Genomic DNA, 26,384 nt, shown 5'->3' with positions numbered 1-26,384 from the left:
GCACAAAGAACAGCCACCTACTAGAGGATTTCTTTGCACCATTCTTGGTTGTAGACTCTTTAAATTGAGACTGTTTTGTTCGGCCATTCCAGATCAGCAGTTTCTGGCATTTGGCAACAATAACCACACCATGGTAAAACAAGGTTGGTGAGACTCACCATCAGACTGATTCTGGGCCTAAGTACATGTGCTGGACAGAATGAAAGAAGGGAGTTTATACAAAGATATAACTAACCCAAAAAAACAAAAGATAAATAAATAATAATTGTAACAACTGCTGCCCCAGGTGGGATTTGATATGTGACTAAAGCTTTGATGCTGTTCACTAAAGCTTTCTTGTGCTAAGACTTTCTCACCTAACTACAGATAATGGGAGAAAGTGCTAGGTGGAACTTCAACCAAAGACAGCCAGCCAGCTCCAATGCTTCTCTCTCAAGCAGAATAAAGAATGGAGTGCAAGACTGAAGGAACAGCATGGAGCTGGTTTGCCAAACTGACACAGAAAGGGAGAATGCACACTGGCTGACTACCTTACTGACTAAATATGAACAATGACTCAGCACTACATTGATCTCCTGGCTTTCCTTAAACAGTCATGGAATCAGGTGCAGTGCATTAGTGCTTATTAGAGCTACAAGTCTTGGGGTTTGTAGTCTGTTTAGGACCACAGTGTGTTAATTTATGCTTCCTGCTGCGAGATAGAGCAGACAAAGGTAATCAATACATTTACATATGGTTAAATATCACATTTCTTCACACTTTGATGTTTAAGCCAGTGTTCTTAAATAATTTATGCAATGTGCTATTGTTATATGACTGGTTGTGTGGATTGTTACACACCAGTGTACAGGTATTTCTAAGGGTGTACTACCATGATTTTGGGCTAGACTATGTTACCAAATACATTTAGGCATCTGTATTAAAAATGTAGGCATGAATTTCTTCCAACCATGTTCACCAACATATGTTTTGTAGTAATTGTAAGTATTTTAGTCAGTTTATTAGTCATTTGTTTAAAATGATCAGAAAGCATCTGATATTTTTAGTGAATTATAATAATAACCAGAAGATCATTTGTTTTCCTTTTTCTAATTGGGCTACAAGAGTGCCTGGTTTAATGTTATTAAATGAGCTACTTAGCCAATCAGATTGATTACACACATTAACAAGCCTGATTTGAGATCCAAGCCTGATTTAGGCCAAGATGAGGCACAAAGATCAGATCACAACCCTCTGGATCATCAAGGAACCAGGCTCTAAATGTTTTTTTTTTTATTATTATTTTTTTTTCATAAAGGCCTCAACGTAGGCATGACAAAGTATGAATAATCATGCTTGAGATAGGTTTCCTCTCACACCTGGTCCAACTAATGAAGAATCGGTATAGCCATAATACATGTTGCAACCAAGACAGCCAATTACACATGAGCATGGTTTAGGGTAAGAAAGGGCGTCCAACAAGAATGTAACATCTCACCATGTCTTTTTAACATACTTGGAGAACAGTAATGAGAAAGGTACTACATGGATTTGCTGAAGGATTTAGTATTGCTGAAAAAACCATTAGCAATCTCAGTTATGCTGATGACATTGTATTACTGGTCACAATGCCAGAAGAACTACAGGAGCTGGTGTGTTGTATCACAGAACAATAATGGCAATTATTTTTTACTGGGTCTGATAATTGTTAGTTAAAAATGATTTAAAAAATTACATATCAAAAACATTTGAAATTACAACCCCAAATCAGAAAAAGCTGTGACAGCATGGAAAATGCAGTAATGAAAAACAGAGTTTCTTACATTTACTTTGACTTTTATTTGATTTCAGACAGGATGAACCTGAGATATTTTATGTTTTGTCTGGTCAGCTTCATTTCATTTATTAATAAACATCCATTCCTGCATTTCAGGCCTGCAACACATTCCATTGTAATGTTGCCATTTCTTTTCACCACACTTAAAAGAGGTTTTGGCACTGAAGATACCAAGTGATTTAGTGTTTCAGCTTTTATTTTGTCCCATTCTTCCTGCAAACACGTCTTAAGATGTGCAACAGTACGGGGTCATTGTTGTCGCATTTTTCATTTCAAAATTCTCCACACATCCTCTATTGGGGACAGGTCAGGACTGCAGGCAGGTCAGTCCAGTACACGTACCCTCTTTCTCAGCCATACCTTTGTAATGTGTGCAGCATGTGGTTTTGCATTATCTTGTTGAAAAATGCATGGACGTCCCTGGAAAAGATGACGTCTTAAAGGCAGCATATGTTGCTCTGAGATCTCCATGTACTTTTCTGCATTAATGCTGCCATCACAGAAGTGTAAATGACCTTTGCCAAGAGCACTGACACAGCCCCATACCATGACAGACCCTGGCTTCTGGACTTGTTGCTGATAACAGTCTGGATGGTCCTTTTCATCTTCGGTCCTGAGCACACAGCACCTGGAATGCTGATTCATCTGACCACAGTACACGTTTCCACTGTGTGATGGTCTATCCTTGATGCCTCCAAGCCCAGAGAAGTTGACGCCTCTTCTGGACATGGTTGCGCCCTTGGCCTTTGCGCACTGAAATTCCTCCCGATTCCTTGAATCCTTTAATGATATTATGCACTGTAGAGGGAGAAATATGCAAATCCCTTCCAATCTTTCTTTGAGGTTCATTGTTTTTAAACATTTCAATAATTTTCTCACACATTTGTTGACGAACTGGAGATCCTCTGATCATCTTTGCTCATCAAAGACTCTTTACCTTTCCTGGATGCTGCTTTTGTACCAAACCATGATTACAATCACCTGTTGACATCATCTGTTTAGAATCACATCATTATTTAGTTTTTTTCACCTCATTACTAGCCTTAAATTGGCCCCATTCCAACTTTTTTTGGAACGTGCCGCAGGCCTGAAATGCAGGATGGATGTTTATTAATAAATGAAATGAAGTTGAGCAGACAAAACATGAAATATCTTGGGTTCATCCTGTCTGCAATCAAATAAAATTCAAAGTAAATGTAAGGGACACCGTATTTTTATTTTATTTGCATTTTCCACACTGTCCCAACTTTTTCTGATTTGGGGTTGTACATATCAGATTACAAATATGATGTGTTTAGTCAATTAGAATGTGCAGTATTTAAACTACAGCAACTTCAGGTGACACGAGACAGAGGGCACTGGGGAAAACTGACAAATCTGTGCAGCCAACCATCACAAAGCGATGATGGCGTAGTGATGTAACATGAATGTTTGAACAGCTGACATGGAAAATCAGTACAAGTATTTATGTGTACTCTATTCTAAAATTTGGCAATTATTTAAATCACCAATACGATGTTTTTTATTGGAATTTATGAAAAAGAAATTTATACAATAAAACAGTTACCTTTACTCTAACACGTCTATAAATAGTAAAACAAGAAACTGATCATTTTGTAGTGTTTTTCTCAGAGCGGTACTATTCAAATAAACATTACTTACTACACTGCAAAGTATAGGCCTCCAAAATATTATGCATTCAAATATTTTATATTCAGAGGTCAACTGAATAGGGATTATCTTAAAGTTGAATTGATATAGTAGGTAAACAAGCAGCTTTATTCACTATGTAGAACATAAATGTAGGAGCTTGGCTTTGATGTCACCCCACCAAAAAAACCTCATTCATTTTCCTTAGACACGCTGTGATTTGAGAAAACAATTTTACATCCTTGGTTAACCACTATAAGCATGTGGCACATGTATAATTTACTTAAGGGAAAACATGGCTTTCATCTGCAACATGAATTTCAACAGAGAGCTGCCCTGCTGTGCAGAGACTTCTGAATTAAGGACCTTAAGGAATTAAGGAAACTTAAAGTCCATACGGTGCCTTCTAGTCTTTTTAGCAATAATAATGACCAGTAAAACGAGATAGTAATAGGCACAAATAGACAGTGCAAACTATATTAATATTAATATTAAACTATATTGATATTAATTATTAAAGCTGCATTCCATTACTTTTTGCCAGCTGGCAAAAGGAAGAGTGACAGACCTCAAACTAAAGATTTTGGCAGCAGAAGAAAGTTATTTAAATGAATGTTAAGAATTAAAAAAGTATGTAAATAGGCAGGATGTACTGTGTGCAGAGTCTAGACTCAGTGTATTATGATTGTAGAAGGTGTGGGCTCAGAGGCATGCAGATGTTTTTAGGATCCATTTGAGGTTGGCGACAGCTGAAATTTGCCACCCGCTAAGGTATAATTACATATATCACAGCTAAATAGGAATACTATCCTGTAAAGGGAGCACTTACTATAATTTGGCAATTAAAATATATGTATTTACATAACACTTTACTGTTAAGCTAATTACTTGACTCTATGCTGTATCGTAAACACTTAAGTAGGTTCTTGACTTCATTCCATGTACTAAATTGTTTTGTTTTGACCAATTCAATTAAAAAACAAAGGCAACAATTACTGACTGACTTGCTGTATGGAACATATTAATGATCTGGTGCAATAAATTTTCTTCTACATCAGCAATACAGCTTAAAATTTTAATTATTCTCCAGTCCAATCAAAGAGTCTGGTTCCTCTCAGGGTTTCTTCCTGTAATTTTAAGAGAATTTTTCCTTGCCACTGTTGCCCTCAGCTTGCTCAACAGGGTTTTTTGGTCTGTCGGTCTTGGATTCTGTAAAGTTGCTATGAGACAATGTTCAATGTTAAAAGCGCTATACAAACTTGACTTGACTTAAAAAGCTCTGCCTGTTATTTTTTAAACCTCTCTAATTGTTTAATTAAGTGGGGCAGAAGGGCATGAGTTATGTTAAGTTGTCCAAAACAGAGAATAGTGGATACTACATGTACAGTTTTTAATTTATTTTTATTGACCTGCATATAATTTATACAAAATTTGACAAGGTCAACTTCATGAAAAACTGCATGGAATTATTTTACCTGGTTAATTTTGGGTTTTTATTTTCATTCTTTTTTTTGGGTCATTCTTGTAGTTGCATTGTAATTCAGCTAGAAAGGTAATGTACTATAAATGTTGAACTATAAATGAAACTGTTTTCATATATTGAATACTAAATTTTTAATCTGTTAATAATTTTAACTGTCTGCATGTGGTTCTTGCAAATACCTTAAATGAAGGGATGTCATAAATTTGCAGATATGGCTTCTGGCAGCACTTTTTTCTTTAAAAGTGGTTTTGAGCTATTCTGGCTGCAGTCTTTTATTTTTTCTTTCTTTGTTTTTGTTGTCATCATGTTTATCCCTTATTAGTAATTATCAATGGGAAAATCATCAGTAAAATTAGCATAATTGTTTATGATCTTAGTAAATTGGATTAACTGAACTAAGCTATGCTTTAGTTACATAGATGACACACACACTGTATTTACCTCTACTAACTAATAAACACATTTATAGGTGTGATGGTAGTAGGCAATGTAGTAGGCACTGTTGTTTTCCGATAATCTATTGTTAACAGATAGTGTTATTATTACTATTGCGCAATCACTATTGTTATCCGATGGTATATTCTTCTTCTTATTGTTATGTGTTCTGCTAGATTTTTGACCGCTAACGTGTCCCGCAGTATAATGAAATTACGGACCATCTCCGGAACGTTTGGTCTGATCGGAAAAGACGTACTTGTATACAGCTTTTGGATATGCAAACTTGTTCACTCCCATTTATCAAAAACACACTGTTATCACACATACAGACATTTAATCAGATACTTGAGTTTATATTAAGTACTGTATATACCCCCACATACATACATACAATTACTATTGTGGCCAAAAGTATTCATTTACATTTTATGCAGATGCTTTTATTCAAAGCGACTTACAGTACTGTGACAGTATACAGTCTAAAATATTGAGGTTTAAGAGCCTTGCTCAAGGGCCCAACGGTGGCAACCTGGCAGTGGTGGAGCTTGAACCAGCAACCTTTTGATTACTAGTCCAGTACCTTAACCACTAGGCTACAACTGCCCTATTCACCTGCACATACATACCGTACATACAGTGTATCACAAAAGTGAGTACACCCCTCACATTTCTGCAAATATTTCATTATATCTTTTCATGGGACAACACTATAGACATGAAACTTGGATATAACTTAGAGTAGTCAGTGTACAGCTTGTATAGCAGTGTAGATTTACTGTCTTCTGAAAATAACTCAACACACAGCCATTAATGTCTAAATAGCTGGCAACATAAGTGAGTACACCCCACAGTGAACATGTCCAAATTGTGCCCAAATGTGTCGTTGTCCCTCCCTGGTGTCATGTGTCAAGGTCCCAGGTGTAAATGGGGAGCAGGGCTGTCAAATTTGGTGTTTTGGGTACAATTCTCTCATACTGGCCACTGGATATTCAACATGGCACCTCATGGCAAAGAACTCTCTGAGGATGTGAGAAATAGAATTGTTGCTCTCCACAAAGATGGCCTGGGCTATAAGAAGATTGCTAACACCCTGAAACTGAGCTACAGCACGGTGGCCAAGATCATACAGCGGTTTTCCAGGACAGGTTCCACTCGGAACAGGCTTCGCCAGGGTCGACCAAAGAAGTTGAGTCCACGTGTTCGGCGTCATATCCAGAGGTTGGCTTTAAAAAATAGACACATGAGTGCTGCCAGCATTGCTGCAGAGGTTGAAGACGTGGGAGGTCAGCCTGTCAGTGCTCAGACCATACGCCGCACACTGCATCAACTCGGTCTGCATGGTCGTCATCCCAGAAGGAAGCTGACGCACAAGAAAGCCCGCAAACAGTTTGCTAAAGACAAGCAGTCCAAGAACATGGATTACTGGAATGCCCTGTGGTCTGACGAGACCAAGATAAACTTGTTTGGCTCAGATGGTGTCCAGCATGTGTGGCGGCGCCCTGGTGAGAAGTACCAAGACAACTGTATCTTGCCTACAGTCAAGCATGGTGGTGGTAGCATCATGGTCTTGGGCTGCATGAGTGTTGCTTGCACTGGGGAGCTGCAGTTCATTGAGGGAAACATGAATTCCAACATGTACTGTGACATTCTGAAACAGAGCATGATCCCCTCCCTTCGAAAACTGGGCCTCATGGCAGTTTTCCAACAGGATAACGACCCCAAACACAACCTCCAAGATGACAACTGCCTTGCTGAGGAAGCTGAAGGTAAAGGTGATGGACTAAACCCAATTGAGCACCTGTGGTGCATCCTCAAGTGGAAGGTGGAGGAGTTCAAGGTGTCTAATATCCACCAGCTCCGTGATGACATCATGGAGGAGTGGAAGAGGATTCCAGTAGCAACCTGTGCAGCTCTGGTGAATTCCATGCCCAGGAGTGTTAAGGCAGTGCTGGATAATAATGGTGGTCACACAAAATATTGACACTTTGGGCACAATTTGGACATGTTCACTGTGGGGTGTACTCACTTATGTTGCCAGCCATTTAGACATTAATGGCTGTGTGTTGAGTTATTTTCAGAAGACAGTAAATCTACACTGCTATACAAGCTGTACACTGACTACTCTAAGTTATATCCAAGTTTCATTTCTATAGTGTTGTCCCATGAAAAGATATAATGAAATATTTGCAGAAATGTGAGGGGTGTACTCACTTTTGTGATACACTGTACATGCATAGTACACACACATACATACATTCAATCACCTACATGAGCAAAAGTAGTTGCACCCCCAGTACATGCTTACACACACAATTACCAGTCAGAGCACAAGCATTAACCCATTACCATAGCAACCACCTAAAACATCCTATTACCCACCAAGCAACAACTTAGTAACCACTCGGAATACTTTGGCAAATGACTAGCTACACCTTAAAAACCACCTAGCAGCAGCTTAGCAACCCCTTAGCAATTAACCTGTTAGCATAGCAACTGACTAGCAACAACTTAGCAACATAGCTTAGCAACGTTAGTACACCTTGGCATCTGTGTACCCACTATAGCAGCCACCTAGCAACACCTAAGCAACCATTTGGCATTATCTACTGCCGTACAAGTCTTTAAAAACAAACTGTCTGGCTATACCTTAGCAACCACCTTAGAAAACCTTAACAACCAAAGATTACACTTTGGCAAACCTCAATACTGTGTATTTCAGGCATTCCACCATCTAGCCTATTGGACACATTCATTCCTTGTTGTCATCCAAAACATTAAAAACGTAATCCCTTACTTCATCTCTTTCTCTGTCTGAGAAGCTTTATGAGTGCTACAAATACAGCACTTCCTTCAAAATGAAATATTACCAGAGAATTGGAAAAACTCTGTGGCCCATGGGTATAGACCATCCACAGGCAGTTGGCATGCTGTTGTGACTGGATTCATATCAAATCTTTTCACCGGGGCCAAACAACTTCCAGCAACCTCTTTTTTTTATTAAGGTGATAAATCTCAAGCACTCTATCCAGACTTCTGGCCGTATCAGCTTTAAGAGGTTGGCAGCGGCAGAGCACAGTGGGGGTCTGCTCCAGTCCCAGTATTACTTTACTGAATGTCAGTTTTCTATAGCCTCGAGAAAGGTAGTTCTCAGACTCAAATAACAAGAAGAACTGTATGCACCTATTTGATTGAACCACAAAGCTCTATTTTAAAGTAGGTCTATGACAGGAAAGAGAACAAATCTTACCTAGTAACAACAAACCTAGTATGTGAAATTTCTTTTCCACTTAGAGGTGGGCTAATGGCAGCTGCAGAATTGGTGGACACCGTTTTAAAGAGGCAGACTAAAAGAAATTGGTAGTGATTGGTCTAACTCTGATGCCAGGCATGTTAACTGTATGTGCCTCAGCTACTGAGACGCCTGTCAGCAATGGGCATATTCAAAAGATGAAGTTAAAACGAAATGGCAAACCACACTCAAAGGAGATGAAAGACACTTTTATGCATTCCTTCACAGCCTGGAAAATTAAACACAGTTCCCATACTATAGGGTTTAGGTACCTGAAAGGAGAAGACTGTAATTGGAAGCAATTTTGCAAAGCAATTGTAACCAATTAAACCACTAATTCATCCTAATTATTGGTCATTTGATAACAATAATAAGTTATTTCACAGTTACATTGCAATTCACTTATGATTTCTGTAATTTCTATCAAGAATAGCATTGGGTACTTTGATATTTAAATATAAAGATATGATAAAATTACAATTTAGATGTATAAAAAAGAATAATATTTCCCTCAATGCCACATACCATTTTGTTAAAATGTATCTTCACACTTCCAAAATATATAAATGCATAATTGTTAGTCTGAATTAATGAGTAAAAAATTTATGTGTAAGCCATTTACTGGATATGTCCAAGTTCCCAAAATCTGTGTACTTTTTATTTAGTATGACCCTAATTACACAGATGAGCCATTAGGACCATCTGTCTAATATGCTGGCATTTTGTGTGCCTCAATTGGCTAGGTTGTGGCACAATCACCCCATCACCTTTATTATAGGTGTCTGCAATTTGAACCACGGTAGCAACTCAGTTGGTCTCTACCAAACACCATAATTTTCATGTCCTCTAGCATTAATAAATCTTGCCTGACAATCTATCTGTGGTTCTTTAGTTGTCCCTTCTTGGACCACTGTTCATGGGTACTCCAATAGTCCCAATGTTTTGACAATTTTGGCAAATACACTATGTGCAACCATCATCCAACAGAACCTTAAAATGCAAACTACCTTTTATTTGGAAAGATTTTATTAGAAGATATGTTTTAGACCAGTCATACATACAGTATATGATTAGGTTAACAATTTTTCACTACTGTGGTCAAAATCTGGTCGTGCAGGCCTCACACATGCATTAATGTATTAAAATAATGGCCACACTATCACATGATTAAATGGTCTACAGTCCCCAGGAAAAAAAGAACTGCATGTCAGGGAGGGTAAGGGTCAGAATCTGTAACAGTCAATATTGTTTAATTTTAATGTATTTTTGGCTATAGTCCATGACTACATTATCATGTTGAAGGAGGCTTTAATGTGGAACTGCCTCTGATTCTGAAAGGGAACAATTGATCAACGGTACATTTCTGCCTTTTATTCAAGAGATGTGAAATAAAAATATTGAGCATATTGAGCACTTTTACTATTAAATGAAGCTTTAACTATATTTAGAAATATTAATTGTAACTTTTGGTTTAAATGAAATTATTATTATTTTGTTTAGTCCCCTTGAGAAAGCCCTTAAGATTCATTTCCTACATAACATGTACCATTAAGAGGGGTTAGGACACGGTCATGCTCATTTCAGAATGGACTGCAGCGTTAATTGTTCACTATCTCCATCTCTGCTTGGTTCATTGATTTTGAAATGATAAATATCATTATTACATGTGTTTCTTGTAGCATAATGGTTGTTGTGTATTTATTTTTAGGGGTTTTGTGTTTTCAGGAGTTGTGTCATGCAGTGACAATGAATACGTACATGAAATATAAATATGAAACTATTAGTTTATATTTACTAAATACGTAAATACCAAAGTATTTTATAGACATGCATGCAAAATTTACAAGTGCTGCAGCTTTAAAGGTTAGAAAAGATTCACTATATAAAGTATTCACTCACCCATACAGACCCTTGAATTCAGGTGTTCCAATCACTTCCATGGCCACAGGTGTATAAAAGCAAGCACCTAGGCATGCAGACTGCTTCTACAACCATTAGTGAAAGAATGGGTCGCTCTCAGCTCAGTGAATTCCAGCGTGGTACAGTGAAAGGATGCCACCTGTGCAACAAGTCCAGTTATGAAATGTCCTCACTACTAAATATTCCACAGTCAACTGTCAGTGGTATTATAACAAAGTGGAAGCGATTGGAAATGACAGCAACTCAGCCACAAAGTGGTAGCCACGTAAAATGACAGCGCAGGGTCAGTAGACGCTGAGGCGCATAGTGCGCAGAGGTCGCCTACTTTCTGCAGAGTCGATCGCTACAGACCTCCAAACTTCATGTGGCCTTCAGATTAGCTCAAGAAAAGTGTGTAGAGAGCTTCATGGAATGGGCTTCCATAGCCAAGCAGCTGCATCCAAGCCTTACATCACCAAGCGCAATGCAAAGAGTCAGATGCAGTGATGTAAAGCATGCCGCCACTGGACTCTAGAGCAGTAAAGACATGTTCTCTGGAGTGACGAATCACACTTCTCTGTCTGGCAATCCGATGGACGAGTCTGGGTTTGGCGGTAGCCAGGAGAACCGTATTTGTCTGACTGCATTGTACTGAGTGTAAAGTTTGGTGGAGGGGGGATTATGGTGTGGGGTTGTTTTTCAGGAGTTGGGCTCGGCCTCTTAGTTCCAGTGAAAGGAACTCTTAATGCTTCAGCATACCAAGAGATTTTGAACAATGTCATGCTCCCAACTTTGTGGGAACAGTTTGGGGATGGCCCCTTCCTGTTCCAACATGACTGCACACCAGAGTCCTGACCTCAACCCAATAGAACACCTTTGGGATGAATTAGAGCGGAGACTGCGAGCCAGGCCTTGTCCAACATCAGTGTCTGACCTCACAGATGTGCTTCTGGAAGAATGGTCAAAAATTCCCATAAACACAATCCTAAACATTGTGGAAAGCCTTCCCAGAAGAGCTGAAGCAGTTATAGCTGCAAAGGGTGGGCCGACATCATATTAAACCCTATGGATTAAGAATGGGATGTCACTCAAGTTCATATGTGTGTGAAGGCAGACGAGCAAATACTTTTGGCAATATAGTGTATATTTGACTATCATTTACATTTGTGTACACACACTGTTGGCCATATATTGTTGATTGCCTTTAACCTATAGGGATATACACACTATACACTTTTTAACAGGATTGGAAATTAAAAAGCCTAGTTGCTTGCCACACAAGCATAAAACATAGGGCTGCCTGGTGCTGAAATGCAGAACACCTAAAATGAACTGGCTGCACACACTACTAAATTTCAAGCTGCAACTGAAAGCAACATTATCATGTTTACTGCATGGAACTTGATGCATTAGGTTTGCATGGTCAAGCAGCCACACACAGTCCTAGGATCAACATTCTTGATGCCAAGCATCACCTGAAGTGGTGTAAATCACACCACCACTGGACTTGTATTGATAAATTATGCTTTATCAACTGAGAGTATGATGGATTAATCTGCATTTAAGAGATGCCAGGATAACACTACAGTTGGCTATCATAGTCCATATTGTGAAGGAGGAATTGTGATTATGGGTCTGTTTTCATAGTTTGCTGTAAGTCCCTTGGTTATATTAAATAACAGTTTTAATGATGCAATATACACTATCTCTTTTCTGTTTTTAATGCTGTGAAGCTCCAACCGGATTTAACCATAGATATGCACTCTTCTGACAGACGGAATAGTAGAATTCTGATCTTCTAGTAGGCCTTTGCATTTGCATGATTTGGCTGAACTTTAAATAGGAACACATTATACCTGCTTTTTTGAAGAGAAAATATAGAACATCTGCCATATTCTAGCACATGTCTTCCACACCCTACACATTTACATCCAAATAAACTAATATAAGCCCAAAATACATGGTCATAGCTTCGTATTTTGTAGAGGAGACACATGAAAGTAGATCTAAAGTGTCAATCAGAGGGTTCAGTCATTACTAAATGTTCAAGTTTCTGAGGAATAATAAACACCAGTGTGTGATGTTACACACACACAGCATTGAAGGTGAATTTAGGCTTTTTTTTTTTCAGTGTTACACCCTTCCCACTGAGTAGACCACACATGCAGAACATTGTTTAAGTGTCAAGGGAAGAATGTTAGACAATTTTCCTGATGGAAAAGTGTGGGCCAAAATAATGAATTGGGCGAATTCTCCCAAGGGATGCAGTGTTATCTTCAACATAGCCGCAGACTTGTCCTGCAGTCCACCTGCTATGGAGATTGGTGGCATGGCTGACAGAATCATGTCTTTCTGCCTTTCCAAATTTGGCTGGCTGGACATGGAGGCTCAGATGACTGACGTGTCAATTCCTCTTAACTGACAATTCAACTATGCCTTGTTGGGCTTTAATTCACTCTAGGTGGGAGTGTTTCTTGCCAGCTCCTCTGTTTGGCAACCTGATTAGTTTGTTCTGGTCCAGTTTTCATAGGAACCTGGCTAAGGTCCTGGCACTTTCAGGTCTTACAACAGAACTGTCTTGGGAAAGCGAATCACCCCAGAGGCCTAGTAATGTCCCTTTTCTGGTGTGGGCTCCTTATGTAAATCCATGTTGGGTGTGGACTGGGTGGGGCTGGGATGTCGACTAAATTACTGCCATCCCTACAACTTTGTTTCATATCTCTTCTTGTTTACCTGAGAACTGGTTTGTCACAGAAGGCCAAAGTAACCTGTTACATTATGACAACCAGTTCTCAGTGCTTCGCTATCCCTTTCCTATCCATTTTTCCAATGTGGGCTGCACATATTTTTGTGTCTTTAGGTTTTGTTATTTTGGCAACATCATTTGCATTTATTCCATAGAATCCTTTTACTTTGGTCAAGCATCCTGCACTTGGGTTCACTTCTTTACCTTGAGCTTCAGCAGTGAGGCATGACCCACCCAATTACGTACAGTGGGGCCAAAAAGTATTTAGTCAGCCACTGATTGTGCAAGTTCTCCTACTTAGAAAGATGAGAGAGGTCTGTAATTTTCATCATAGGTACACTTCAACTATGAGAGACAAAATGAGAAAAAAAATCCAGGAAATCACATTGTAGGATTTTTTAAGAATTTATTTGTAAATTATGGTGGAAAATAAGTATTTGGTCAATAACAAAGGTTCAACTCAATACTTTGTAACATAACCTTTGTTGCCAATGACAGAGGTCAAACGTTTCCTGTAAGTCTTCACCAGGTTTGCACACACTGTAGCTGGTATTTTGGCCCATTCCTCCATGCAGATCTCCTCTAGAGCAGTGATGTTTTGGGGCTGTCGCTGGGCAACACGGACTTTCAACTCCCTACACAAATTTTCTATGGGGTTGAGGTCTGGAGACTGGCTAGGCCACTCCAGGACCTTAAAATGCTTTTTACGGAGCCACTCCTTGGTTGCCCGAGCGGTGTGTTTGGGATCATTGTCATGCTGGAAGACCCAGCCACGTTCCATCTTCAATGCTCTCACTGATGGAAGGAGGTTTTGGCTTAAAATCTCACGATACATGGCCCCATTCATTCTTCCCTTAACACGGATCAGTCGTCCTGTCCCCTTTGCAGAAAAACAGCCCCAAAGCATGATGTTTCCACCCCCATGCTTCACAGTAGGTATGGTGTTCTTGGGATGCAACTCAGCATTCTTCTTCCTCCAAACACGACGAGTTGAGTTTTTACCAAAAAGTTCAATTTTGGTTTAATCTGACCACATGATCTTCTCCCAATCCTCTTCTGGATCATCCATATGCTCTCTGGCAAACTTCAGACGGGCCTGGACATGTACTGGCTTAAGCAGGGGGACACGCCTGGCACTGCAGGATTTGAGTCCCTCTCGACGTAGTGTGTTACTGATGGTAGTCTTTGTTACTTTGGTCCCAGCTCTCTGCAGGTCATTCATCAGGTCCCTCCGTGTAGTTCTGGGATTTTTGCTCACCGTTCTCATGATCATTTTGACCCCACGGGATGAGATCTTGCGTGGGGCCCCAGATCGAGGGAGATTATCAATGGTCTTGTATGTCTTCCATTTTCTTACAATTGCTCCCACAGTTGATTTATTCACACCAACCTGCTTGCCTGGTGCAATTTTCTTCCTGGTGTCCTTCGACAGCTCTTTGGTCTTGGCCATGGTTGAGTTTGGAGTCTGACTGTTTGAGGCTGTGGACAGGTGTCTTTTATACAGATAACGAGGTCAAACAGGTGCCATTAATACAGGTAATGAGTGGAGGACAGAAGAGCTTCTTAAAGAAGAAGTTACAGGTCTGTGAGAGCCAGAAATCTTGCTTGTTTGTGGGTGACCCTTAAAGGGCCTAACTATTTAAAAACACTGCATAGGTAAATTCTATTCACTCTTTCATTCATGACTTAAGGTTGTTCTGTTGCTGCAAGAACTGGCCAACTTTTTATTAGGTGCTTAAAATTATGTACAAGTATCTGTTATTTTGCCTATCTCCTGCATGAAATTTGTAATTACTTATGGTCAATACTGTTTTACTGCTTATTTTGAGTGCTTATTTAACTTTAAAAGAAAGACAGTTGTTTTACTTTAAAAGCCTAAGATGATAATTCATAGTCAATCACTGATGACTTTGGAATTAAAAGACAACTTATTTTTGCATTAAGTTTGTTCAGTATATAGGATTTAATGTATTGGGGCCTTGTCTGTGCATGCTTCTTATTTCTAGGTATTACTGAGATGATAGTTTTATTGTAAGTATTAAAATGAGCATGTGTGTTGAGACTGATGGAACTTGTGTTAGATATTATTGCACATCATTCAGCAGGCCTGTGTGGCCCCTCTAAGGCCCATCTGAGCCAAAGCTCATCTTTAAGACATATGTGACGCTGTGTTGGACGCACACTCAGAGGCAGGAATTCCACAAGCTTGTGTATATGGAAAAGAACATTCTTTGGAAGTCTAATGGACCTCACCCCTGGGTCATGAATTTTTAGAGCCACTGCCAATCTATTTTAGCTATTTTTTTTTCTAACAGCTTCTCTCATTCCAAGTGAACATTTAAAGCTATTAAATAATATCTTCTGAACAGTTGTTTCAGTTTCACTTATGAATGTAGTAAATTTGTGGTTGCCACAACAGCAAATTAGGTCCAGGCATATATTAGCTTCCAACTACAATTATAATCCTAGCATATCAATAAGCTGCCAGCTGTAGAATGTGTGGAAAGCCTTTCATGTTGCAGGAAAAGTGTTCACCACTCCATTAACATCACCCTCACCCTTTTGTTTGTCTTTCTCTGGTCTTAATCCTGTTGATTTTTCATCTCTAAGCCTTACAACATTACCAACATAACCACTGTAAGCGTGTGACTTCCTTCAGCTAAGCCAAAGACCTTCGGCTCACCTTAAGATTGTATTAAGAGACTCTGTTTGTCTTTAAGGTGTTCCTCTTATTGATTTTATATGTAGTTCAGGTTTCAGCACAGCTAGACAGGGTGGAGAAACCATAACAGATAAGCAGATCTGACTGAGTATCATAACATGGATCATATCAAAGGTCCCAACTTTCTTGTCCATAGGCTTTGGTGGCATGAGAACAGTTGAGCCATACACTCGGATTGAAGAGACTCAAATAAGCTCTGGGAAAGAAACACTCCGGGGCATGTTGATTTAACAGGCTACATAAATGCAGATTTCATGTTCAAAGCAGGCAATGTTTAGACATTTTTAACATAATGCTTTAAAGCAAAGATCAACAAGGGTATGTGAAAATGCCCTACTCAGATAAGAGCTGATGCAAATCATACTGCTGATTATATTGAGCTGTGTGATTGCCTAGTGAGGCTTTAGATGGGTTTGCTGATAAGTACGGAAGGGTCCATGAGTGTAGTTCATGTTACAGCAGGGTATAAGCAGTCTGTAGGCAGGTTGTACTACATATGCATGTATCTACATTTGAGAAAAGCCCTTTCCAGCTTCAACATGGTTGTGCCACTGTGCACAAAACAAGCTCCAACTGGTGGCATGCAAAGAGACTGGACCTCAATTGTATTGAACACCTTTGGGATGAACTGGAACACCAATGAGAAGTGAGGCTCTCCTTTCTAATAATGTTCTTTTGACTTTAAAAAAATAAAAAAGGAAGACTGTGTTGTTTTGCATTAATAGCCTAAGATAGTAATTCATAGTCAATCACTGATGACTTTGGAATTAAACTTTGGAATTGTGTTTGGATCAAGCATTGATTTACACTGACCAGGCATAACATTATGACAAGTGAATAACACTGATTATCTCTTCATCACGGCACCTGTTAGTGGGTGGGATATATTAGACAGCAAGTAAACATTTTATGTTTTAGAAGCAGGAAAAATGAGGATTTGACAAGGGCCAAATTGTGATGGCTAGACGACTGGATCAGAACATCTCCAAAACTGCAGCTTTTGTGGGGTGTTCCTGGTCTGCAGTGGTCAGTATCTATCAAAAGTGGTCCAAGAAAGGAACAGTGGTAAACCGGCGACAGGGTCATGGGTGGCCAAGGCTCATTGAGCAATGGAAGAAGGCGGCCTGGTCTGATAAACCACGTTTTCTTTTACATCATGTGGATGGCCGGGTACATGTGCATCGCTTACCTGGGGAACACATGGCACCAGGATGCACTAGCAAGCCGGTGGAGGCAGTGTGATGTTCTGCTGGGAAACCTTGGGTCCCGCCATCCATGTGGATGTTACTTTGACATGTACCACCTACATTTACACCCTTTCATGGAAACGGTATTCTCTGATGGCTGTGGCCTCTTTCAGCAGGATAATGCTTTCTGACACAAAGCAAAAATGGTTCAGGAATGGTTTGAGGAGCACAACAACGAGCCTTCAAGTTCCCCAGATCTCAATCCAATCGAGCATATGTGGGATGTGCTGGACAACCAAGTCTGACCCATGGAGGCCCCACCTTGCAACTTACAGGAGTTAAAGGATCTGCTGCTAACATCTTTTCTAATAATGTTCTTTAGACTGAATAGGTACGAGTTCCCTCAGACATGATCCAAAGTCTTGTGGAAAGTCTTCACAAAAGTGTTTACAGGGTGGCCAACTTCATATTTTGCCCATGGTTTTGGAATAGGATATTTAACAAGCTCATGGTCAGGTGTCCACATACTTTTAGCCATATAGTTTATGTCTAGATGATTTTATGCAGAAACCAGGACCCAGTCTAGCTCACATTTTTGCACTAAAATATTCTGCAGTCTGCCGCACCAGCACAAGTCTGGCCATAAACACCAAGATGCGCTCCATTAATAATCCATGTGCATGAAAAGACATACTGGTTTCCTCAGGCCCTAGGGTTGTGTCATGTGATGCCAAGCCGTTACAATAATTCTGTCTGACAAAGAAGTGGTGAATAGCAGCCCCATCACAGGTATTTGCCAGGCATCTGTGTGTTTTAAAAAATAGTCTGAAACCAGACTGCCAATCATCAGACTCACAGAATGACATGAGGAGGAAAACACAGCTCCATGTGAAGATCTTCTTGCAATAAACACTTTCACAGAATAATCTAAACACTAGACCAAATCCCAGGGACCAGCTATGCACATTTAGCCAGAAGTTTGGGAACAACAGCAGGTGTCCTCTTCATATTTAAGTTTGTGGACTAGGAACACCTACAGAGGAAAGAGAAACAGGTCAGGTGGAAAAACATCAAGGAATCTCTTGCCACTCAGACATACCTCCCCACTTTCCATCCAACTGTTTATTTGTTAAAACCCATACCAGGAAGTGAAATTTCAAACAATGGCCGGGACATGTAAACGTAAGGCAGGATCTCTGGGCATTTCTGCTTTCTCGTGAATTGAGGCAGATATTAGGGACAGACTGTACAAGATAGATTTCCACATCAAAACAGTTCTATGGAATCACAGGCATTGAGGCTTTAAGCACTAAATGTCTCTCTTCTGATGAAGAGTGACAAAGCTGCTGGCACATCAGTAAAACTGTCCACATACTAGCTAGTTTATGTCTTCAGCTTGGAACTAACCATAGATTCTGGTCACATGGACAATGAAAATCAGGAGCTGGGATTATCTGTTGCATAGTATGACAATTTAAAGCTTGCATACCCATGCTCTAGCATCTTTTAATTTTTACCAGAACTGATGGACCTTGGATTACATCTGTGACCGTTTTTGTTTTTTTTATCCGTCATTGGCTAAACAACATTGTATTTTAATATATTTTAAAAATTCTAGGGTTGAATCTCAGTGGTGTTATCAGCTGGCCAGGCATCTATAGAGACATGATTGACTATGTCCCAGAGATGGGGACTCGAGTCCGAGTCGCATGTAAGTCGCACACACAGCGACTTCAGACTCGACTCGGACTCGTTTCAAATGACGCAGACTCGAAAATGACTTGTGGACAACAAAAGTTAGCAACATTAGTTAGGTGTGACAATTATATACATATATGATCCGACATCATTGTGATCGTGTCATTTTCTGCTGTCTAATAACACTCCAGCCATCTTAAACCGCAACGCACGCAATGGGTAAATGTTCCAGCCAGCTTCCGGGCTAGTGATGAAGCGTCGCTCCCTACTCCCTACTTTGAATATGAATTTCACTTAAAATGGTGGAATACGTAGTGCACTTCACAGTAACAGCTAATGTGAATGAAACGCTCCTACAGAATTTGCGCTTCATGTTCAGAATTCAAATGGGATAAAATGCTTTTGGTGGACCAACAGTCAAACACAGTGGTGATGATGTAATAGTTTGAGAATGCTTAGGGCTCTGCATTAGGGCCTGAATGACTTGCCAAATTGAATCATTGTATTTGAATCAAATACAATCATCTAAAGCAGTGGTTCTCTAACTTTTTAGACCGAGTACCACCCATTATCAAACCAAAACTTCCAAGTACCACCTATGTTTCTCATCACAGAACCACATATGGCACAAATTAATTAGGTGTGTGTGTGTGTTTATATATATATATATACAGTGTATCACAAAAGTGAGTACACCCCTCACATTTCTGCAAATATTTCATTATATCTTTTCATGGGACAACACTATAGACATGAAACTTGGATATAACTTAGAGTAGTCAGTGTACAGCTTGTATAGCAGTGTAGATTTACTGTCTTCTGAAAATAACTCAACACACAGCCATTAATGTCTAAATAGCTGGCAACATAAGTGAGTACACCCCACAGTGAACATGTCCAAATTGTGCCCAAATGTGTCGTTGTCCCTCCCTGGTGTCATGTGTCAAGGTCCCAGGTGTAAATGGGGAGCAGGGCTGTTAAATCTGGTGTTTTGGGTACAAATCTCTCATAATGGCCACTGGATATTCAACATGGCACCTCATGGCAAAGAACTCTCTGAGGATGTGAGAAATAGAATTGTTGCTCTCCACAAAGATGGCCTAGGCTATAAGAAGATTGCTAACACCCTGAAACTGAGCTACAGCATGGTGGCCAAGGTCATACAGCGGTTTTCCAGGACAGGTTCCACTCGGAACAGGCTTCGCCAGGGTCAACCAAAGAAGTTGAGTCCACGTGTTCGGCGTCATATCCAGAGGTTGGCTTTAAAAAATAGACACATGAGTGCTGCCAGCATTGCTGCAGAGGTTGAAGACATGGGAGGTCAGCCTGTCAGTGCTCAGACCATACGCCGCACACTGCATCAACTCGGTCTGCATGGTCGTCATCCCAGAAGGAAGCTGACGCACAAGAAAGCCCGCAAACAGTTTGCTGAAGACAAGCAGTCCAAGATCCAACATGGATTACTGGAATGCCCTGTGGTCTGACGAGACCAAGATAAACTTGTTTGGCTCAGATGGTCTCCAGCATGTGTGGCGGAGCCCTGGTGAGAAGTACCAAGACAACTGTATCTTGCCTACAGTCAAGCATGGTGGTGGTAGCATCATGGTCTTGGGCTGCATGAGTGTTGCTGGCACTGGGTAGCTGCAGTTCATTGAGGGAAACATGAATTGCAACATGTACTGTGACATTCTGAAACAGAGCATGATCCCCTCCCTTCGAAAACTGGGCCTCTGGGCCTATTTCCAACAGGATAACGACCCCAAACACAACCTCCAAGATGACAACTGCCTTGCTGAGGAAGCTGAAGGTAAAGGTGATGGACTAAACCCAATTGAGCACCTGTGGCGCATCCTCAAGTGGAAGGTGGAGGAGTTCAAGGTGTCTAACATCCACCAGCTCCGTGATGTCATCATGGAGGAGTGGAAGAGGATTCCAGTAGCAACCTGTGCAGCTCTGGTGAATTCCATGCCCAGGAGGGTTAAGGCAGTGCTGGATAATAATGGTGGTCACACAAAATATTGACACTTTGGGCACAATTTGGACATGTTCACTGTGGGGTGTACTCACTTATGTTGCCAGCCATTTAGACATTAATGGCTGTGTGTTGAGTTATTTTCAGAAGACAGTAAATCTACACTGCTATACAAGTTGTACACTGACTACTCGAAGTTATATCCAAGTTTCATGTCTATAGTGTTGTCCCATGAAAAGATATAATGAAATATTTGCAGAAATGTGAGGGGTGTACTCACTTTTGTGATACACTGTATATATATATACAGTGTATATATATATATATATATATATATATATATATATATATATATATATATATATATATATATATATATATATATATATATATATGTGTGTGTGTGTGTGTGTGTGTGTGTGTGTGTGTGTGTGTGTGTGTGTGATGGGAATTATGGCTTCTCGACGGGAGCCGGATATTTTGGCTCGGTTCCTTTCAAAGAGCCGTTCAAAAAGTGACTCATCGCGCTACTATGTAAACTATAAGACGCCCTATATTAACTTTGAATTTGCATTAAATGTAGGCCTAATTCAAACATCACTTAAATTAGAAAGCTTAATTTCAAAACTACAGGGAAGAGACAGACTGTGGTTGCATTTCATTAAGTTTCAGAAAAATCCTCTCTTGTATAGAGATGTGACTGTGTTTGTTTCTGCTTTAAAACATAAGCACAATGAAATAATCAGATTTAACAGAATTAAACAAGTTTATAGTTTATTTCTCAATTATTTGTCATTATACTACCAGCTCTCTGTGTGTGTGTGTGTGTGCGTGCTCGTGTGTGTTTCGCTCTCCGCGATACTGAAAGTGTTTCGGATTTGAATATCGACAATAAACAGCTTTTATTACAACTTACGATCAATTTCCTCTACTGATGGAAGCTGAATGGGTGGATTACAGCCAATAAGAACTGTGCAGAAATAAATGACTCGGCTCCTTTCGTTCATTTCAAAGATCCGTTCAATAGAATCGGATCGTTCGTGAGCGACCCATCACTATATCTGCAGTTAGCACTGAGCATGCGAGTGAGTGCGCGTGTTTAGCGGAGCAGCATTGTGATGTCAGGAACGAGATCAGTGAGCTTCAAACGCAGATCTGCTCTGACAAAAGCAAGAGAGCTACTGATAACTTTACTTATAACTTTACTGATAACTTTTTATTTATAATGATTTATACTGATTTTTTTATTTATAATTATTAAATTATTAATTTTTTCGTTGCATATTATTACTTTTCCGAGATTATCTGGCGTACCACCTCGTGCTGCTTCACGTACCACCAGTGGTACGCGTACCACAGTTTGAGAACCACTGATCTAAAGCACAAATGTCATTTGGATATGCAAAATAAGATGATACAAAACACGTGAGCAAATTCTTCTAAAACAGCTCAAACTGTGACCCAGTCAGTTCATGTTTGAAAGAATTATGGTTAAGTTAAAGCAATTCTGCTAAGAAGTTTGAAAGCAAAGAAGAAATTAGAAAGAGAGCAAATGTCTTTTTATGACATTGTAAAAGGTATCCTTTACAATTGTAAGCATGTTTCACATATTTCCTTGCTTTCATGTTTTCAGTGCCCTGTGTCACTACTGTTTTATTGACCTTTTCTATTTTAATTACAACCATGTGGTTTGATTTTTTTCTTCTTCCAAACTTCTGTTCCAACACTCATATTATCCTTTATCTGGTAAATTATCAGACATTATTTCTTTTTTCAATATTGCTTGTGATTTGGGGTTAGATAAAAAAAACTGCCAAACATCAGCTGGGCTTGCAGAGCTAAACTGCTCTCTTTGAATGACTTTCAGACCCATTTCAGCACCAACAATTTATGTCTCATTCACTTAAAATGCATAAAGAGGCTAACACAACTTGCCTGCTGCGGAGTTGCTGACCACAGTGCAAAGAATCCAAATAAACCAGGCGCACTACACAGGAAGTCTGGTAACATAACTATATGCTTACATACACCGATCAGCCATAACGTTAAAACCACCTCCTTGTTTCTGCACTCACTGTCCATTTTATCAGCTTCACTTACCAAATAAAAGCACTGACATTCTACAATTACTGACTGTAGTCCATCCGTTTATCTGCATGCTTTGTTAACCCCCTTTTATGCTGTTCTTCAATGGTCAGGACCCCCACAGGACCACCACAGAGCAGGTATTATTTAGGTGGTGGATCATTCTTAGCACAGCAGTGACACTGACATGTTGGTGGTGTGTTAGTGTGTGTTGTGCTGGTATGAGTGGATCAAACACAGCAGTGCTGCTGGAGTTTTTAAATACTGTGTACACTCAATGTCCACTCTATTAGACACTCCTACCTAGTTGGTCCACCTTGTAGATGAAAAGTCGGAGATCGCTCATCTATTGCTGCTGTTTGAGTTCAGTAGTCACAGGACACTGCCCATGGGGTGCTTTTGACTGGATATTTTTGGTTGGTGGACTATTCTCAGTCCAGCAGTGACATTGAGGAGTTTAAAAACTCCATCAGCGCTGCTGTGTCTTATCCACTCATATCAGCACAACACACACTAACACACCACCACCATGTCAGTGTCACTGCAGTGCGAAGAATGATCCACCACCTAAATAATACCTGCTCTGTAGTGGTCCTGGGAGAGTCCTGACCATTGAAGAACAGGGTGAAAGGGGGCTAACAAAGCATGCAGAGAAACAGATGGACTACAATCAGTAATCTTAGCACTACAAATTGCTTTTATACGGTAAGTGGCGCTGAGTGTATAAACAATGAGGTGGTTTTAATGTTATGGTTGATCAGTGTACAAACAACATCATAAATGGTGCAACAATGTCCCCTCATATTTTAAAAATAAAAGTACTTTCCCCCTGGAAGAAATCAACTTCACTACAGGTAAAGCAAGTCCAAGTCCTGCAATAACATTTTTAAAAGTTTGCACTTAAGTATTTACAGTTCCTTTGAATAAGAGTGTTAGTTCAACTACTTATAAAGCTTATAAACAGTTTGAGTATAAAGCAAGAGAAGCCAACCCCCCCGGCCAAAAAAAAATCCTAGTGTGAAGTAGAGCAAGTTAATTACACAGACATTATTTCCAATGCATCTTTTCTAATAGTGCTAATAATTACAGTTGAATATTAATAATTAATGAATGTACCTTGTAGTATAGAATATTACTGATGTTTATTTCTTTTTCATCAACTGCTTTATCCTAGTCAAGGATGCAGCACATCTGGTTTGTCTGGGACCAAGGCAGGAAAACCCTGAACAGGGTGCCAATACATTACAGGCCTTTAGACACCCCTCCCTTAGACATAATCAATCTTGTCTCAGTAGAAGCCTGGCTGGCCAAAAGCACCGCTGAGATTGGAACCTCTCAGTGGTGGACTAGTAAAATAGACTACTGCACCACCCGAACATCTACGTAGATTACTGATATGATTAAAACAGGACTGTCATTTATACAGATATAGTTAATAATTATTGCTATTCCTATTTTATTGTATTTTTGATAGTTGATTGATAATATTTTCATTCCTGTGGTAAATAATTCTCTAGCACAAATCAGTCTCACCGCTGGCTTGACTGAATTAGTAGGCATAACTTGCATAGTTTCTCAGACACAGGGCACTTGGGGACTTTGCTGAAACCCTGCTGCTTTTAGAATGCTCTTCACAGCTCAGTAACATCTTCAAACAATCAGTGTTCTAGAGGCCCGGACACACACGTGGATACATATAAACCAGAGCTATTTTTAAACACTGGTTCCTTTGCAAGAGAAGTCAGCGTTCCCCTGAACCAGGTGTGTCCAAACATACATCTTCAGTTGATAACTTTAACAGACTTGGCTTTCAATGTCTAGCTTTCTATTTAAAGAAAGTAAGCCAGAAGTAGAAGCGAACCAGCAGTGCTCTCCTGAGTGATTTGTTTGACCATTACCTCTTGGGACTTCAAATACAACTGCTTGAAATCATGGGGGCTGAAAACTCCAGCCCTTACCTGGCCTCCTTAATTGGATGGAAAGTATCTTGTAAAGAACTGGAACATTCAGTGCCTTTTTTTTATTAACCTGTAAGTTGGCAGTGCAAAAGTGCTTTTTGTGAAGTGCTGGATGTTTTCTTAGATCTAGTTGAAACAATTTTTTTTTCTTAATGCATGGACCATAGACCGTATAAAAACATCATCAAAAGCAGCAAAGTGCAGGTTTTAAAAATTAAAATGTTTAGGCAGTGAATAACAATAATACTAAAATGTTTTTGAAGAGTTGGCTATAAAAGGGCTTGCTCAAGGGCCCAACAGTGGCTGCATAGCAGAGCCTGGATTTGAACCAACAATCTTCCAACTGATAGTCTAAAGCTCTACCCACTAGGCTATCACTGTGTGTTGGACATGCAACATTGTCTCTGAAAAATACAAGCAGGAAAAAAGACATCTATCTAAATGCAAATGTACAGTTATGGTGTATGTACCCCTCAACATTAATGGGAACTGAAGAGATGTGCAACTTACCCATACCATTAAAACCCCATACCATTACAGATTATGGCTTTCAAACTTTGTATTGTTAACAACCAGAATGGTCCTCTCTTTGGTTTGAAAAATCATTATAACCAACACAATCTCTAGATGCAATCAATGTTCCCTCTAATTTTTCATGTGTCTGAGCAAACACACAAACTCCCTGAGCGGTCCCTTGGACCACTGTGAGCAACATCAGATGTGTGCACTGTGGTCACGCCAGCATCGCATCTATCCAAGTTACATGGTTTATTAAAAGAATCAAATTTCAGCATTTACATTTCTGTTAGAATACTTTTCATTAAGTGCTTTTGCCCACTTACAATAAAAATTAAAAAAATCTTGTTCATGACCTGTGTAGTATGTTAATGTATGGAACGTGTGATGGTTTTATGTTTCAGTACGGAACTGTTAGAGCGACGTACACACAGATGTATGCGGGTTGTCATAGTAATGTTTATACACACGTTAATGTTCGCTACTGTTGTAGATATAATAAATATAAAGTAAGCAAGTACAATGCTTTAATCGTCCATTTTGTTTATTGACACAATAGTGAAGAAAGTAAACAGAGTAAACAATTTTCTACTGTTTCAACCTTTTTAAGTCGTGGCCACGATCTCATTCCATTCCCACTCTTAGTCGTGGCCACGCATTATTAAGGCGTGGGAACGCATTAAGTAAGTCGTGGCCACACGTTATTAAGGCATGGGAACGCGTTAAGTAAGTCGTGGCCGCACGTTAATAAGTCGTGGCCACGCGTTATTTTTGTTTTAGGGGATGTCACCTTAAGGGCTCCGTACAGAATGAATTGTTATGTGTTTATTTAATTTTCAATTCAGGTTGGATTTTTTTTTGTGCGCGGTTGGATTTTTTTGTGCGTGGAGACCGTGTCAGCAGTGAGCAATTGCGCACGCGCGCA

The sequence above is a fragment of the Trichomycterus rosablanca genome, chromosome 1 (genome assembly GCF_030014385.1).
Source record: "Trichomycterus rosablanca isolate fTriRos1 chromosome 1, fTriRos1.hap1, whole genome shotgun sequence".
NCBI lineage: Eukaryota > Metazoa > Chordata > Actinopteri > Siluriformes > Trichomycteridae > Trichomycterus > Trichomycterus rosablanca.
Note: the sequence above shows the minus strand (reverse complement) of the source record.